This window comes from Dipodomys merriami, unplaced genomic scaffold (assembly GCF_024711535.1).
Source record: "Dipodomys merriami isolate MVZ:Mamm:240054 unplaced genomic scaffold, mDipMer1.0.p SCAF_286, whole genome shotgun sequence".
Taxonomy (NCBI): domain Eukaryota; kingdom Metazoa; phylum Chordata; class Mammalia; order Rodentia; family Heteromyidae; genus Dipodomys; species Dipodomys merriami.
In genome coordinates, this window is record NW_027204337.1 from 887,952 (window position 1) to 904,747 (window position 16,796).

The 16,796-nt window shown below is 42.9% G+C and overlaps 1 long non-coding RNA gene across 1 annotated transcript; it reads right to left on the reverse strand.

Annotated features, from left to right (window-relative positions):
* Positions 1–8,278: 8,278 nt before the first annotated feature.
* Positions 8,279–16,367, reverse strand: LOC138838646 (uncharacterized). Its single transcript, XR_011375694.1, has 4 exons — positions 16,188–16,367; positions 10,314–10,421; positions 8,922–9,029; positions 8,279–8,560 (listed from the first exon to the last, which is right to left on the reverse strand). It is a non-coding gene; the product is annotated as an uncharacterized lncRNA (long non-coding RNA).
* Between the last annotated feature and the right edge of the window lie 429 nt (positions 16,368–16,796).

A 16,796-nucleotide genomic window follows, 5' to 3' on the forward strand; every position in this document is an offset into this window, starting at 1 on the left:
TTGTATATCTTCTTCTTCATGTAGATGTCCTTAGACATAGTAATCCAGAAGTTTGGGATGGGTTTTCAGGGTATAGTGACTGAGAGAGTACTGATAACTTAGTCCCTGTTAGGCAGATAATGGTGTAGTGTTGACAAGGAATTGGGTTATCAGGATAGTGGAGTGGACACGGGGTGATGGAGGGAAAGTAGCTTGGGTATTAGTATTAGCATTAGTTTGTGCGAGTTATGCACTGTGGCAGTGAATGTGTATCTACAAGGGAGATCAACTTCTGCTCTCTTGTCCTGAGGCAGCTAGTGAAGGTGAGACTTACTGAGCTCCTGGCTGGTGAGGAGGACCTGAGAAGGAAGATGCCTGTCCTCAGCTGCCCTTGTCCCTTACTTGTTCTTTCACTCAGCTCAGTAATCACCAGAAAGTTGTCACCATCCTCCAACCATCAGTTCAGTAGGACACAAGGCCTCTGTTAATTAGTTTTAACTGCTCATCAGGGATGATCAAAGAACAGTGAATTCTTGGAACAGACATCAAGTGGCAATTGGTTTGGGATGTTCTGAGTTCTGAGCCTTCTTGGGTGCCAAGTAGAACAATGGTCACACGTGGGGTCACCTACTGGTCAGGAAGGTTCCCTAGAGACCTTTGACTGAGAAGATGCTGAGAGAGGATTGTCACAAGTGAGCACCCTCTCATGTCCTTCAGAGAAAGTCTATTTATAAGAAGCTATCCTATTTTTGGTCAGGAATAGAAAGGTAGAGGCATTAGGCACAGGTTCATGATTTGAACCTTTCCCTGGCTCAAGCTGTCCCCTAGAGCATTAGTATTCCCAGAGTCACTTTGTTACAGAGGATTTAAGACTAAGACTTGCTCTTGGTTCTAGATTCCATGACATCATGCAGAGGAATCAAGAGTTGGGGGAGCTCTGTATCCAGCACCCAATTAGATTCTTTTCTCATTACCATCACTCAGGAGTGTATTGAATCTGAGGAAGTGTTCAAAATCTCTTACTTTCAATTCTTGCTATGATCTTTCCTCAGGGCTGGGTTGAAATCACAGGAAACAGTAGATGTTCTCTATGACTTGCAAATTATTTAATCACATAAAGAAAGTAGACTTCAGGCTCACCTGTCTTTCCCCATGGTTAACCAATTGGAACAACATAGGCAGACAACTCCAAACATGGAACTTTGCACAGAGTAATCTATACATTGTATAGATTCCATATTCAATTTGATTCCAGGACACCAGGACTCAACCCTTTGATTCCTATCACCTTTTTCTCTATCTGATGTGTTATTTCTATGTGAACTGCTCTCAGTGAAAGTATTTGCCCACATAATCACTCTGTGATGTTTAAGCACTTGCCACACTGGAAAATCTTCATGTTAGGTTAATTAGGTAGGTGCTCAATGAGAACACCACATGTTATTCAGGCAAAGAGCTGTTTATTTCTGAACTTCTGGTTTAAGGCCAGTTTGGGGATTCTAGGTGGCTAGAAATGGCCAATTCACCCCTGGGCCATGTCTTATCTAGGGCATGGGTGAGGAGAAAGTGTGGTCAGGTGGGGGAAAGCTGTGGCCAGGTGGGAGAAGGTGTGGCAACCTCTGATGTGGCTATGATCTCAGAGCCTGGGACCCTCCCACAGTCAGATGAGAGGAGTGACCAGGGGCAGACCAATATGTGATCTCAGAGAAGGGGGAGATGACTGCCTCCAGGTATGCCAGTTATATAGTTCACACAGGTACTGGTAGAAGATGTATACAGATGCGGGGGGGGGGGGAGAGAATAGTCATCTGTATGGGGCCCTCCCGGAGTGTACCTTACACTGCTCAAGCCCACACTGACTCGGTCAATTTGACCAAAGGATTAAGAAGACCAAAATCTTGAACAGAGAGTCCTGACAAAATGGACCAATCTCTCATGCTTCTGCTAACAGCTATTCTACTCTCAACTTCTGTGAGAAATTACTTCTGTTTTTGTTAGCTTCCATGTTTGTGTGAGATTGCTCAATGTCTTTCGGTACCAGGATATTTCACTTCATGTAATATCTTTCATGACCCTTCAACAGTCTTCTCATCACACAAAGAAAAATGCGTTCCAGATGTTAGATATGCAAGCAATGCATAATGAAAACAAAGAACATCACATTGTACTTCAAAATAACAGCAATATAATTTGTAATCAAATAAAATCTTTGAAAAAAATTATTACGAATTGTCACATGGTCAGCTATTCTACTCCCAGTCTCTGTGAGAAGTTGGTTCTAGTTTTCAAAGCTTCCATTTTTGTGTGAGATTGCTCAATAGTTTCTGCACCTTGTAATTTAACAATATAGGATCTTCCATAGTCCTCCAAGAGATTGTAAATGACAGCCTTCTTCTCACCTCTGCTTTAATACTTCACACTTTAGTTTTCATTTGCATTTTGAAGAACCCCTTAAAATCTTGAGGGAAAGCTAGGCACCGGTGGCTCATGTCTGTAATCCTAGCTACTCAGGAGGCTGAAAGCTGAGGATCCCGGTTCAAAGCCAGCCTGGACAGGAAAAGCCCATGAGACTCTAATCTCCAATTCACCACAAGAACACCAGAAGTGGCACTGTGGCTCAAATGGTAGAGCACTTTCCTTGAGCTGAAGAGTTGAGGGACAACACCCATGACCAGAGTTTAAGCCCCATGACGTACAAAAACAAATAAAAGAAATAAAATCTTGAGGGGCTAGGTAACACACATTGCCTCTTGTCTTCTTGTTTTAAAAGATACATTTTATTTTTTTTATTCTGCATTACCTCTTAGAAAACTTTTGAACTCAAATGACAGTTTTCCTTAATGCAAGAATTACAATCAACAGCACTGTACCAAGAATCTAGACTTAACATCTTTTTGTCTTTTGAAACACATATCCAATATCAGTATAGCATTGAAACCAAGTCGCATTACACAGATAAACTTTTTTACCCTCTTTGTAAACCTTTTTTTAAAAATGTTTAATACATCCAAGGGGCAGTTCTAGCAATACCAATCATATCACTCAATTTACCACCAGGTTTTCAGGGTCCATCTGCAAGCAAGAGAGGACAAAGGCCACTCACCCCTCCTATAGAATGGGCTAATTCCCATCTGCCTCTTTAGGGTTAGGTGAACTGCCTTTGTGCCAGCTTGCCCTCTTCACCATGTGTGGACTTCCCCAAGCCTGGATAAGCTTCACTTCTGCCTGTTCACCCCTCACCCTTAAAGATAAGTCTTCTATTGTCTCATACTGTTTTTCCCTTTCCTTTTTTTTGCAGGGGGGTCCGGTCGTGGGGCCTGAACTCTGGGCCTGGGCGCTGTCCCTCAGCTCTTCAGCTCAAGGCTAGCGCTCTACCACTTGAGCCACAGCGCCACTTCCGGCTTTTTTCTTTTTGCTTATGTGGTGCTGAGGAATCGAACCCAGGGCCTCATGCATGCAACGCAAGCACTCTACCACTGAGCCACCTTCCCAGCCTTTTTTTTTTTTTTTTCTTGGCTGGAATACCCAAGCCTCAACAGCTATGTTATACTCCAGGAAATTCTACAACATTTTGAAAATGTGTTCTTAAAATCTCTTGTGTAGCTCATATGTATCAGAACTGTAAACTTAATTCTCTCAATTTCTTGTGCCATGTATAGAAAACTGCCAATGGGCACATGTTCAAACTGTGCGCTTTTGTCTTTTTCTTTGAAACAACTGACATTTGATGATGTGACCATGGATTTCTTGCCAGCCAAGTGGCTGTGCTGGACCCTGGCTTAGGGGGCTCTGTACAGGGATGCCATGGTGGACAACTACAGGAACCTGGTCTTTTGATTTCTGCACCCTTTTGTCTTGGGAAGGGAAGGTGAATCACATAAATGTTGGGACAGAAGGTGAGCCAAGCCAGGTGCCAGTGGTTCAAACCTGTAATTCTAGGTACTCAGGAGCCCTAGATTTTAGGATCGAGGTTCAAAGCCAGCCCGGGCAGGAAAGTTCCTGAGACTCATCTCCAATTAGCCACCAGAAAACCAAAGTGGCACTGTGGCACTCACCTTTTGCTGAAGAGCTCAGGGACAGCACTGAGGCCCAGAGTTCAAGCCCCACAACCAACCAAAACAAAAAATGGTGAACCAATACAATAATGATACTCACTAGACACTATAGATATCATGTTGGAAATGATGTGTACCAGGTAGGAGTAGAGTATTGGTAGGGGAAAATTCAGAAAAAATGAGGGAAGGGGTAACACTTTTTAAAAAGAAATGTACTCTTTTTTTTTTTTTTTGGGGTCCAGTAGTGGGGCCTGAACTCTGGGCCTGAGCGTTGTCGCTCAGCTCTTCAGCTCAAGGCTAGCACTCTACCACTTGAGCCACAGCCCCACTTCCAGCTTTTTTCTTTTTGCTTATGGGGTGCTGAGGAATCGAACCCAGGGCCTCAAGCATGCAAGGCAAGTGCTCTACCACTGAGCCAACTTCCCAGCCCCAAGAAATGTACTCTTTACATTACTTATTAATACTCCCGTCTTCTTACAAGACCTTTACAATACAATTTAAAAATAATTAAATAAAAATTAAAAAATAAAGGAAGTGGGCAGCTCAGGCAAGAGGATCACAAGTTTAGCCAAAATAGTTAAATTGCCAGACTACATCTTACAAAACCAAAAGCAAGAATTCTTAGGTAACAACACAAAAAATTCCAGACTCTAGGAGACTCCACAGGACCACTGGTTTCTTTAGCAAAATGTGGTAAAGTAAATAGTGCCTAAAGTGTCATATCCATACAGAATGTATGGATGTGATTTGTATGCTACATCAATCAATTCAAGACAACAAAACAGAGAGACATATTGACATATCAAGATTATTTGATGATATTAGGGAGTTACTGCCTTTTCTGAAATGTGACAATGATACCAAGATTATGGAGACAAGCACACTTGTCCTTCTAAGGTCTATTTACAAATAATAAAGAAGAAAGAAAATGACCATGAGCATATGTGGAATAAAAAGGACCACAACTATGTTCAAATCCGCTGGTAAACTTGGGGAGTATATACAATACAGATCTGAAATAAAGTATCTTTTAATGAAGTTGTAGGATTTTGGTTTGGAATTTATCATCATTTAAAGAATGAGATGTGCTTACATCACCAGTTTGAGACGCTGTTTATTCTCTAATCTAAAATGCCACTGTTATCAAACTACTTATGTGCTGGAATGTACTTTCGGTTTGTTAATCTTGCTCCATTAATTGATCTGATCAGTCTGGGCAGAACTGTTTTAAGTGAAATGGAAAAAAATTATAACAGACTATAACATAAAACAGACTATTTCATTGGGACCTCCATAGCAACACAGAGGGCTTGGAAACAGAAGGAGTTGAAGGGAAGTGGACTGGGCCTGTGCCCTTGCGAGGGTCAGTGTCTTGTCCACAAGGATGCAATCCTTGTGGGCAGAAGCTGTCTAAGATCCCACCCCTCATGTGCAAAATCTGTTTATCAGCTAGGACACAGCAGTGGAGGGAGCCCTGACTTATCCCCAGACCACCAGATACTCACAGCATACTTTATAAACACCATCTTTACTTTTATATGCATGGAAATGCCCATGTTGGCGTTCAGAACCAGTCCTTTAACACCACAACAGCAACAACAACAGCATAACAGAAGAGTTCTTTTATCTGTATCCATCATTGCACACATTTGTACCAGTTATAAAATATTGGATCATCTAGATGCAATTTGAGAACATTCGATTACATAATATCTTGTCATTAAATTTCCTATGTCCACTCTTGGGGTGCTCTGCTGATTTGTGTATCAGATTTCTGCCCTGGGCAGTTCTCATTTTGTCTGTTGGGTTGTTTTGGGTTGTTTTTCCTCCTTGCTTTAGGAACTCCTTCCTGTGCAGAGCTCTAGTGATTTTCAGAATCACGGCACATCATCATGGAGTGGTGATTTTTGTTTTTAAATTTCATTTCTGTCTAGGACAGATAATCTGCAGATTGGCCCTACATTGGTAGGGAGGATAATGAAGGAATCTACCTGCTTGGGATAGAGAGCTATTCTGTTGCTCAGATCCAACCCCTCCCTCCTCCATGGATTCCTTCCTTCATGTCACTGGGAGTGTATTCACTCACAAACTCATTTGCAAAGCATTCTTCACCATGTTGTTCTGTTGCTCCCAAAGCACCCGTGCTCACTGCTAGCTCTTCAGCTTAGGCTTATGAAGATAGCAAATATTTACTCTGGAGCATTTTATCTGGAATTGATTGTGATCTTCATGGAAAGCATAGAACATCCAGAGAAAAACTCACACAATCCCCCCTCAACACACAATCACACAGAAACACACACATACCTCCTTTTCAATGCTGTTTTCCTTAAGTGTGTTTAAAATATTTCTTATACTGAGAATTTGTCATGTTGAGAATCTTGGTGACTAGGTCTATGATGTTAAATCAGTCATTAAACTTCACTGCTCAGAAGGTTTGCGCTATCATATTAAAGGTTGTGAAGATTCAAAACCAGGCCAAGGGGTGAAAATCTAATGACTTATCATTCCCATTTTACAAGAAAAGCTCTTTCCATCCTGTTCTTTTGTCTGTTGTCAATTAGTTAATATACTGCCTGGTGGTTAACCTGCAGACTGCTAGGAAAAACCAGGCTTGTGATTCCACAGGGCCTTAGATGAGGATTTGGACATCAGAGCCTATGAAAGTAGGTTCCAGAAGGATGAAGTATAGGTCCTCAGATTCCCCACCCAATGCAAAATATTCCTTGCAAACTTGGCTGCAATGCAGGACATTGGGACCTGTATTGTGGAGGAGGCACAACTTACTTGATATAAAACTGGAAGAGTAATATATGACAATATCTAGTACACAGAAGATTGCATAGAGTCTCAGTTCTCCAACCTCTGGGATTTTCTCTTCATTATCAGCTGCTAGGGCATAGGTGTGCCATTGTCCTGACTGAATGAGAAACACCCCATCGGGAAAGTTAGAAGATGGATCTTCAGTTTTGCTCCCCAAACACTCAGGGGTTCAAGTAACCTGCTTGTGATGACCTGGAGGGTTCCCTCTCCAGATTCTGAGTTCCTAGACTCCTGTCTTTCAGAAGAGAAATTACTGGAAATATCCAGAGTCTCTGATTCTAACTGCATTGTATTAATCAATTTGAAGAGAGAGATTCAGGAAAGGAGTATTTTTAGGAGGAGATTCTATTCCTTAATTGAATGACCACATGGAGATCTGTTTGTCCAAGTAACACACACACACACACACACACACACACAATTATAAAAATTTAATACCTAAGCTTATATGAAATATCATGGCAAAAATCACAGATCATGTGGTCCATGTGTTCTTAACTATGTTTTATATTACTGTCCAATGACAAAGGAAGAGCTAAAAATAGAAGACTAATGGTTGAATATAGACACATAGGGCAATCTATTAAGAAATGTGATTGATGCACAAAAGTGAATGTGAGACAGACACACTGACACTCAGTCAAAGAGACATATAAACACACAGTTTCCCCCCACACACTAGTTCCCCATAACACCATATTCAGGCTACCTGGTACTGATACAATTGAAGATTCTGCTGGGCATGAGAACATGTGAGCAGCAGAGCCAGCAGCAGGATTCTTATGTTGTGGGGCTTTCTATCTCCTAAGGGAGAAACTTAAAGCAGCTCTGTGGTTGGGTAGGGTGGCATCTCATGGGCTCAAAGCCAGCCTGTGCAGGAAAGTCCATGAGGCTCTTCTCTCCAATTAACTACTCAGAAAAAAGTGGAAAATGGTATTGTGGCTTGAGCACAAAGAGACTAGGGACGGGGTCCAGGCCCTGAGTTCCATCCTCAGGACTGGCGGAGTCAAAAAGAAAGGGAATGAAGATATTGATCAGAAGATGCTGGAATTGAGTCTGAGAAGCAAACCACTGAGTCAAACTCTGGTTTCATATAGATTGGATGTGTTTCCTTAGGAGACATTTCTTAGGAAGGTAACATCAAATTTGATGTTACCTTTATTTCTCCCTCTGTCTCTCTCTGTATATAATATATAAATCTCTCATGCAAACAGCATATAACACCTTACACAAAAATAAATGCATAATACAACATGGCTATATAATGTATAGTATGCACATACAACATATATACATATGTGTGTGTGTGTGTGTGTGTGTGTGTGTGTGTGTGTGTAATATAAGGTTTGGAGCACTGTCTTGGATGATGTAATGATTTTTGCCCATGCAAGTCTATTGAGTCACACCAACATTCAGAAGGGTTCATCTTCACAAGTTTATTCTACCTGACCATGTGACTCTACTTTCCCAAATCAAAGTAATACCATTCACCCAGCCCTGGTGGGTCACACCAGCCATCCTGCAAACTCAGGAGGCTGAGATCTGGGGCAATGGAGGTTCAATCAGGAAAGGCTCCCAGACTCCTCTCTCCAACGAATCACCAAACACCCAGATCACCACAAGGTGGAGCTGTGGGTCAAGTGTTAGTGCACCAGCCTTGATTGAATGAGCTCTGGGGCCGAAGTCACAATCCAAGGTAAAGCCTAGGACATGGAAGATAAACTCCTATGAAGCCACAATCCAGGTTCCAATTTCAGTGATTTAAATGTAAGGTGCATGCCCAGTTAATTGGAGCTGATGGGTATGTATAAGAGAGATTTTCTGATTAATTACCAAAGGCAACTTAGAAACTTCTGTTTCCATATATTCCCACAACTCTTGCTTCATTACAATCATCTGAGAAGAGAGAAAGAAGCAGAAGGGAAGGCCAGTGCACAGACTCCATTTTGTGGCAGATGTCTCCTAACTCTGAGTAAAGAGAGGCCAGCAGACAGAACAACTGAATGATGAATGCTCTCCATTCATCTCTATTCCCATAGTGGGGGAAAAAAAGCAGTGATTTACCTTCCCCCTTCCAAATGTAGTGGATGTGGTCACTCTAGATGCCAGTTTCCAACACGATCCTTCTCAGCTCCATGTCTTCCTCTTCAGTGACAAGGCTGCCTGGTTTTCCTGCATGGAAAAGAAGACAAGACAGTAGCCACATCCACCATCGTACAACCGGCTGTATACTGCATCCTCTGGGATCTCCTGTGCTGTTTCCTGATTCAGAATCCCACCATGTCTCCTCAGCCTCCATCCAGGGACTCTGCCTGGCCCTCATCTACCCACCTCAGTCCAATGGCTCCGATAGCCCAGAAACTCAGTGTCAAATGGGGAAGAGCTTTATTCAGTGGCTAAGCAAGCAGACAAAGCACACATAGCTAAGCTGAAAGGGCCCAGCCCAACCTCACAGAGGGTGGACTTCTCATAGGGAGGGAGAGAGAAACACATGCAGCTCCCTGGCTGTCAGGGGGTATTTATAGGGTAAGTGGAGGGATCTGACCCCAAAGCTATGCAAAGCTGGGTGTTTTATTTTTGCTCTAAGCACTCCTGGTGTTATTCTTTCTGAGTTTCTGCCTGTTGGGGGCATTTATTCCAGGTAAGAAGCAGCCTGCCACAAAACAGATCCTTATCCTTGAGAAAAGGCTGGTGCCCTGTGATCTGCATTATGGACAGGAGGTGGCTTACATTGCAGGGGGGTGGGAGAGAATTTCTCAGGGAAGGCACAGATCCTGCCAGACAAATGTTCATTCTTGGGGTGAGAATTTCATTGCTCAGGAAGGAATGTCTCCTGTTGTCTTTCTTTGAAGCAAAGATGGTGCTTCTCTGTTTCTAAACACCATGTTGCTGAGTTGCCTTCACCAGGCCTCATTTTCCTCCATATCCTGCCTCATTTTCCCCTCAATGACTCTGGTCCCTTGATCTTAGGGTTGCTAGATGGATGAATATCAGCTGTATTTGCTCCAAACTGACCACACCTCATTTTGCCCAGCCTGTGCTGCTCCAATATCACTTGTCAGCTGGTCTAAGGACTTGAACTCAGAACCTGCCTGTTGTTCCTGAACTTTTCCACTCAAGTCTAGCCCTGGAAAACTTGAGTCACAGCGCTAATTCCCCTTGTTGGTTGTTTTGTCAGAGATGAGAGTTTCAAGGATTTTCTTGCCTGGACTGGCTTTGAACCTTGGTTGCCAGATCTCAACCTCCTGAGAAGCCAGCATGAGAAGCCACCAGCACCAGGCTGGCTTCATTGTCTTGAGACCCAGATTCAGGGTCGTTGCCTTTTCTCCCAAGGAAGATCAAGGTCACAGGGATAAACACACTGGAGCAAATGAATGCACCATCCCAGCTCTCCAAGCTCAGTGTAGAAGTGGCTGTGGTTTGCTTCTCTGCATAGGAAGAAGCTGCAGTACTTACCTGCCAATATGATCGTGCTGGTTTTCCTTTCATCTCTATTCACAGAGACCATTTTCAATGTGAGGAATTCATCTGTAATTTTCAGTATTTAGATATGGAAAGTGTATTCTGGAAATTCAAAATAACAATGTCACAATGCAAGAAAACAGATGGTTCATTGTGTTCGGTAATGTCTCTGGTGACATGAGAATTCAGTCTCAAGAAACAAGAGAAGTCCCATCCTGCAGGATGGAATGGGGAGTCTTTCTTGGAAAGCTGGCGATTGCAGGTGGAGTCCTGACTCAAACACCTGCAGCCCAGAAATTCATGTGCACCAAGCTTATAAGGACAAGAACTTCATATTTGGGTTGCAGGCCCTAGTCTTACAAAAGCCTACCACAGAGGTGAACACTCAGGGATGATCAAAGCAAACCATGTGCAGAACTAATCAGGAGTGAGCATTCTCTGTAGCCAAGCTTTCTTGGGGCTAAACAGCATGGCACATGCATTTCTAAGAATGGCCCATCTCATGTCTAGGCCTTCGGGAGCTGGAAGAAATGCTCCCACAGCCCAGCAAGACACAAGGATGGCTGTGAATACAAGGAGAAGTTACTCAGACACAAGCATTAAAAAAAAAAAGATTAAAGAGAGCAAAATCCTTTTACGGGGAAAGGAACAAAGATAAGTTAGGGAAAGGGACTCACACACAGGCATTCAGAATAAGAGCCAGAAGCTCCCTCTTTTTGGCTTGGAAAGGCAAGCAAAGCATGACTTTGTCTATCTGAAGAACGAACATGTGAAGAGTGAGTTGCAGGAAGAATTAGCGAGGAGAAAGTGTAACACCAGCAACAATGAAGACCAAAGATTAACATCCAATTGTGCAAGACTCTAGGTGAGAACCTGTTATTATCATATAAACACCCCTGATGTGAAAGACCTCAGTATTTCTTACTTAGACAGCATGTAGCCTATGCTGGGCTGCACCACTGTCTTTCTGCTTACCTGCCTTCCCTGATTGATTGTTTTTTAATTTGTTCTTTGCTTTTTCAAAAAACCCCATTACAAACTCTGCATAAGTGAATATTTTTATGGAAGTCAGTATTTGGAATGTTGCTTCCTTTTTTGGCAAGATGAAAACCATTGGTGATTATTTCACATCACCATACACACACCTAGTAGATTAGGCCTCTACCTCTTGTAACTGAAGCATAAAGTCGGCTACCCTAGGAGATGAGCATCTGTGGTTGGATTATGGGGATTTTCCCGGTTATTGTGGAGGATCTGCTCCTTCAAGCACGTCTCCAACTCTACTGAAGAGTCTGGTCGCCTTTCATGGCAGCTGCTCCTGTATTGATTGGGGGAAAAGCTTGCCCTGAAAGCATCATGCAGGTTTCCAGTTCCTTTGAACACCTGTTCATGTCACTGCAAAGCATCCTCAAATGTTATCCATAGCAACATGGAAGGCTTGGAAACAGGAGGAGGTGCAGGGAGGAGGACTGGGCCTGAGTCTTGCAAGGTTCAGGGTCTTGTCCACGTGGACTTGGTCCTTGTGGGCAGGAGGTATCTACAAACCCCACCCCTCATCTGCACCTCCTACGTATGACCTAGAACCCAGTGCTGGGGGCCCTAGCTGTACCCCGAATCTTCATATACTCACAGATTGTTTTATAAACACCATTCTCTTGTTGTATTGCACAGTGCTTTACCCTTTTACAGTAGGAAGGAAAGCTTTGGAACAACAACAACAACAAAAAGTACATTTTTAAATCATTATTGATCATCGTAAATATTTTCACCAGTGACGGAATTCTGTGCAATCCATAAGGAATTTGACAAATTTCAATTTTGTACTGTCTGATAATTAATTTTATAGCTCTACTCTTTGGGTGCTCTGCTGATTGTATATCAGATTTCTGGCCTGAGCAGTTATCATGTTGGATGTTGGCTTACTCCTCCTTGGTTTATGACCTTGATCTCAGAATCACTGAGATGTAATTGTGTGGTATTTTTGCTTTTAATTTCCAGCTCCAAGTAGAACAGATAATCTGCAGATCTGTCCATTCAGCCAGTGGTAGGGATGGAAATGAAGGAATCCAACCTGCAGGGAATGGCGAGCTGCTGTTCTGTTGCTCATATCTAAAGAACACACTGTGGATTTCTTCCTCCTGGTCACTGTGAGTGTTTCCACTCACAAAATCATTTGGACACCTCTCTCAGACATCTTGCTCTTTCTTTCCATCCAAAAAGTATACAGACTGCTAGCCTGTCAACTTGTGCTAATGAAGGTTGCAAGTATTCACTCTAGAGCGTGTTATCTGGAATTGTCTGTTGTGATCTTCATTAAAATCATGAAATATCCAGACAAAACCTCAGACACACACAGACAATGATACACACACATTATCTATCGATCGATCTGTCGATCTATCTATCTATCTATCTGTCTGTCTGTCTGTCTGTCTGTCTGTCTGTCTGTCTGTCTACCTATCCATCTATTATCTATATATGTACTTGTCTACACACACATACATGCACACATATCTCCTTTTTTTCAATGTTTTCTCCTTAAATGTGCTTCAAGTACTTGCATAGCTGCGGCTTTGTCATGAGGTGAATAGCTGTATGATATTGAATCAGTCCTTACACCTCACCACTCAGAAGGTGTAAGTCATCATTTTAACATTTGTGAGGACTCACAACCACAACATAGAGTAAAAAATGCATGACACTTATTCCCATTTTAAAATTAAAGCTCTTTTCTTCCTGGTATTTTCTATTCTTAGATAATTCCCATCTGGCTGGTTAACCTGTAGACCAGACATGCATTTCCACAAGGTATTTGGACATCATACATATAAAAATATGTTTAAGCACAGGTCCTCAGATTCCCCACCAAATGCAAATACTTCCTTGAAAACTTGGCTGTCAAGGACAAGCTAGGACTCAGTGAGAGGGTGCCTATATAGTGGAGGAAGCTCAGCTTACTTGATATAAGTGATATGCCATCACGTTCTCTACTAGTGGAGACATAGAGCATTAAGTATCTCTGTCGTCCACCCTCCAGGATTTGGTCTTCATTATCAGCTGTGAGGGTGTAGGTGAACCACTATCCTGGCTGAATAAGAAACACCCATCAGGCATGGTAGAGGATGCTCCCCGAACACTCAGAGGTTCAAGTAACCTGCTTGCAATGACCTGGAGACTTCCCTCTCCATATATGAGCTACCAGGCTCTGCTTCTTTCAGAAGAGAATTCACTGGAAGTATTCAGAGTCTCTGATTCTTGCTGCATGGTGTTAATAAGTTAGGAGAGAGAGAGAGAGAGAGAGAGAGAGAGAGAGAGAGAGAGAGAGAGAGAGAGAGAGAGAGAGAGAGAGAGAGAGAGAGAGAGAGAGAGAGAGAGAGAGAGAGAGAGAGAACTAGACAGGATGAAGATTTTCAGGGGGACATTCTAGGCCTCTTTGAAATGATCACAAGGAGACCCGTGGGTGAAAGTAACACATGTACAAAATTATAAAAATTCAATACCTAAGCCTATATGAAATAACACTGCAAAAACCACAGATCATGCTGTCCACATGTTCTTTTTTTTTCTTTTTGGTCAGTCCTGGGCCCTGAACTCTGGGCCAGGTGCTGTCCCTCAGCTCTTCAGTTCAAGGCTAGCACTCTACCACTTGAGACATAGCATCACTTCCAGCTTTGTCTGCTTATATGGTGCAGAGGAATCGAACTCAGGGCCTCATGCATGCAAGGCATGCACTTTACCACTGAGCAACCTTCCCAGCCCCTGTCCACATGTTCTTAATAATCTTTTATATTTACTGCAGAATGCAAAGGAAGAATTCAAAATGGAAGATGAGTTGGAAGAATATAGACATACAGAGCAACTTATTAATAAGGTGTGATTGATACACAGAAGCAATCTGAGACAGACACACTGACTTCCAGACAGACAATTTCCCCACACAGACACTAGTTCCCCACATCACCATATTCAGGTTACCTGGAAGGGTTCTAACTGAGATTTCTGCCAAGCATGAGTCCATGCGAGCAGAAGAGCCAGCAGCAGGATTCTCATGCTGTGGGGCTTTCTGTCTCCAGCTCCGTGGTTAGGGAGGACGGTGGCTCCTCCTGGTTTTTATGAGAGTCTCCTGTGAATCAGCCGCCTGGATGCACCAATCAGTGCTCACCATCCAGGGATGTTGACTCTTCACCTCCCCCCCCCCCCCCCCCCCGCAAAAAACTAATCCTGCTTGACACAGGTAGTCCGGAGGGAATTCCAGCTCACAAGCAGATGAGCAGCAAGAACATGGTGAGCTGAGGACACTTGTGTTCACAGGGAGCAGTGAACTGATTAGCTCTTCCATGTACACAATTATTTATTGTCTCCGACTTGGCAGTTAGTGAAATGGATGGAAGGGCAACCAAGTCTCTATTCTGGCTGAAGGTGAAATGGCAAAGCTTCCTTGCAACTGAGGTTGATTTACCTATCAGGTGGAAGAAGTGAAGTCCTGGGGCAGATAGCATCAGAATCAGATGGAATGTTCCAAACCAGCCCAGGCCATGTGAAAGTCCTGGAGTCTCTTTCCTCCAGCTGACCACCCAAAGGACACAGGTGCAGCTGTGGTTCAAGTAGTAGAGTGTTAGCAGGAGAAAAATAATATCTAAGACATAACAGCCAAGCTCTGAGTCCAAGTCCCAGGACATGTCCTAAATAAAAGGAAAGCATTAACTCAATGTCTATGTCCTTTAGAGAAACAGTGACTTCTATAGATGTCTCACAGAACATTCTTTATTAGACATTCCTATGGATTGACCACATCCCTCAAATAACAGTTGAAGGGAAATGCACCTGGGGACATTTAATTTCTCACCATGGGGTGAAGTTCACAGTCAACCCCAGGTAGCAGAGTCTGTAGTCAATATCTATGGATTTTATGGGCAGAAGCAGAGGCCCTGGCAGAGTGGATGTGTGCTATTGGCACGACAGGAAGAACAGCATGCACAGATGAGCTTTGCACATGATTTTCTGACTGAAAAGCCTCACACTGATATGATGGGAAGAAATAGAGTGGAGTCTTTAGATCTAAGTCACAGAAGGGCAACTCCTCTTCCTTTGCAGGAGGAATCTATCAACTACTAAGAAAAAGCCAGAAGTGGTGTTCTGGCTCAAGGGATGGAGCACCAGCCTGCAGCACAAATAGACTCAGGGATGCAGTCCAGGCCTGAGTTCAAGTCCCAGGATTGGCCATAAAAATATTTGGGACCTGGGGATGGAATAGAGATGTTGGTAATGAGACTGCTGGATTGATTCACAGAAACAAGTCAATGGGGCCAAGTCTGGTCCTATAAAAGATTAGAGGAGCAGACTGGAGCAAAAAAGCAAGATCCACTCATGTGTTGTCCATAATAAACTCATATCATAGTCAGAGATCAACACAAATCTGAGCAAAGGGATGGAAATGAATCTTCCAGGCGAATTCATCTTGTGAGAAGGCAGGAGTATCCACCCTGTCATCTGATAAAAGAGAGTTCCTATTAAAACCAGTTAGAAGAGACAAGATCATTACAGATAAATAAAGGGAGTGATCGATGAAGAAGCAATCACATGGGTTAATATATAGTCACCAAACACGAAGCACTTAAACACATGAAATAAACATTCTCAGACTCACAGAAGATGACAGACCCCAACACACACGTTCAGGTTTTCCAATCCTATTTGCAGCTCTACATCTTCACCTTCACTTTCATCTTAGGTTTATTTGTTGGATGAGGAGTGGAAAGATATTGATTTGGTGTGGGGGTGGTGGTGGTGGGAGAGCATAATTCAAAATGAAATCATGAGATCCCCTCCTCCTGAGTCACTAAGATAATAACTAGGAGCCATCAATACCTAGACTCATGATCATAGTCTTCAGCAACTTGAGAACAGTCACCTAGGCAAAGGGTAGAGTAGACTGAAATCTCGAGCCAGCCTTGTTCTCAACTCCTGCTGTGTGGAAAAATAGGGTGTGGTTTGAAGTGGTAAATGCAGGAAAATAGGAATCCACTCTACACATCCCTTTTCCCCTCAATTGACTGCGGAATGGAAATCCACAGTACATCAATCTGGAAAATTCCAAATACTATGACATCATGAAAACTAACCCCCAAAGAAAGGCTTGTGACATCTAAAGGTGAAGACACAGAATTTCTTCAAATGAGTAAATCCCAAGTCCAGAATAGGAAATATCAAATACTGGATTCCTCAGGGATGGAAAACCTTTTGTTTTGTCATTGTTCAACTAATGGTAATATTTTTTTTGTCTCAGTCTCAGTCTTATCCTCCAGGAGCATAATAATTTTATTTTTCAGGAGTGATTAGGAAAAGAAAGAATTTTCTGGAAGGAATCAGTCTCAGGAAACTCAGTTGGTCCATTTGCCCACCATCCACAAGTTCATGTCTTGTGGTGGGCCAGGGGTGGGGGTGCAGGAGATCTGTGTATGAATTCTAACCATCCAT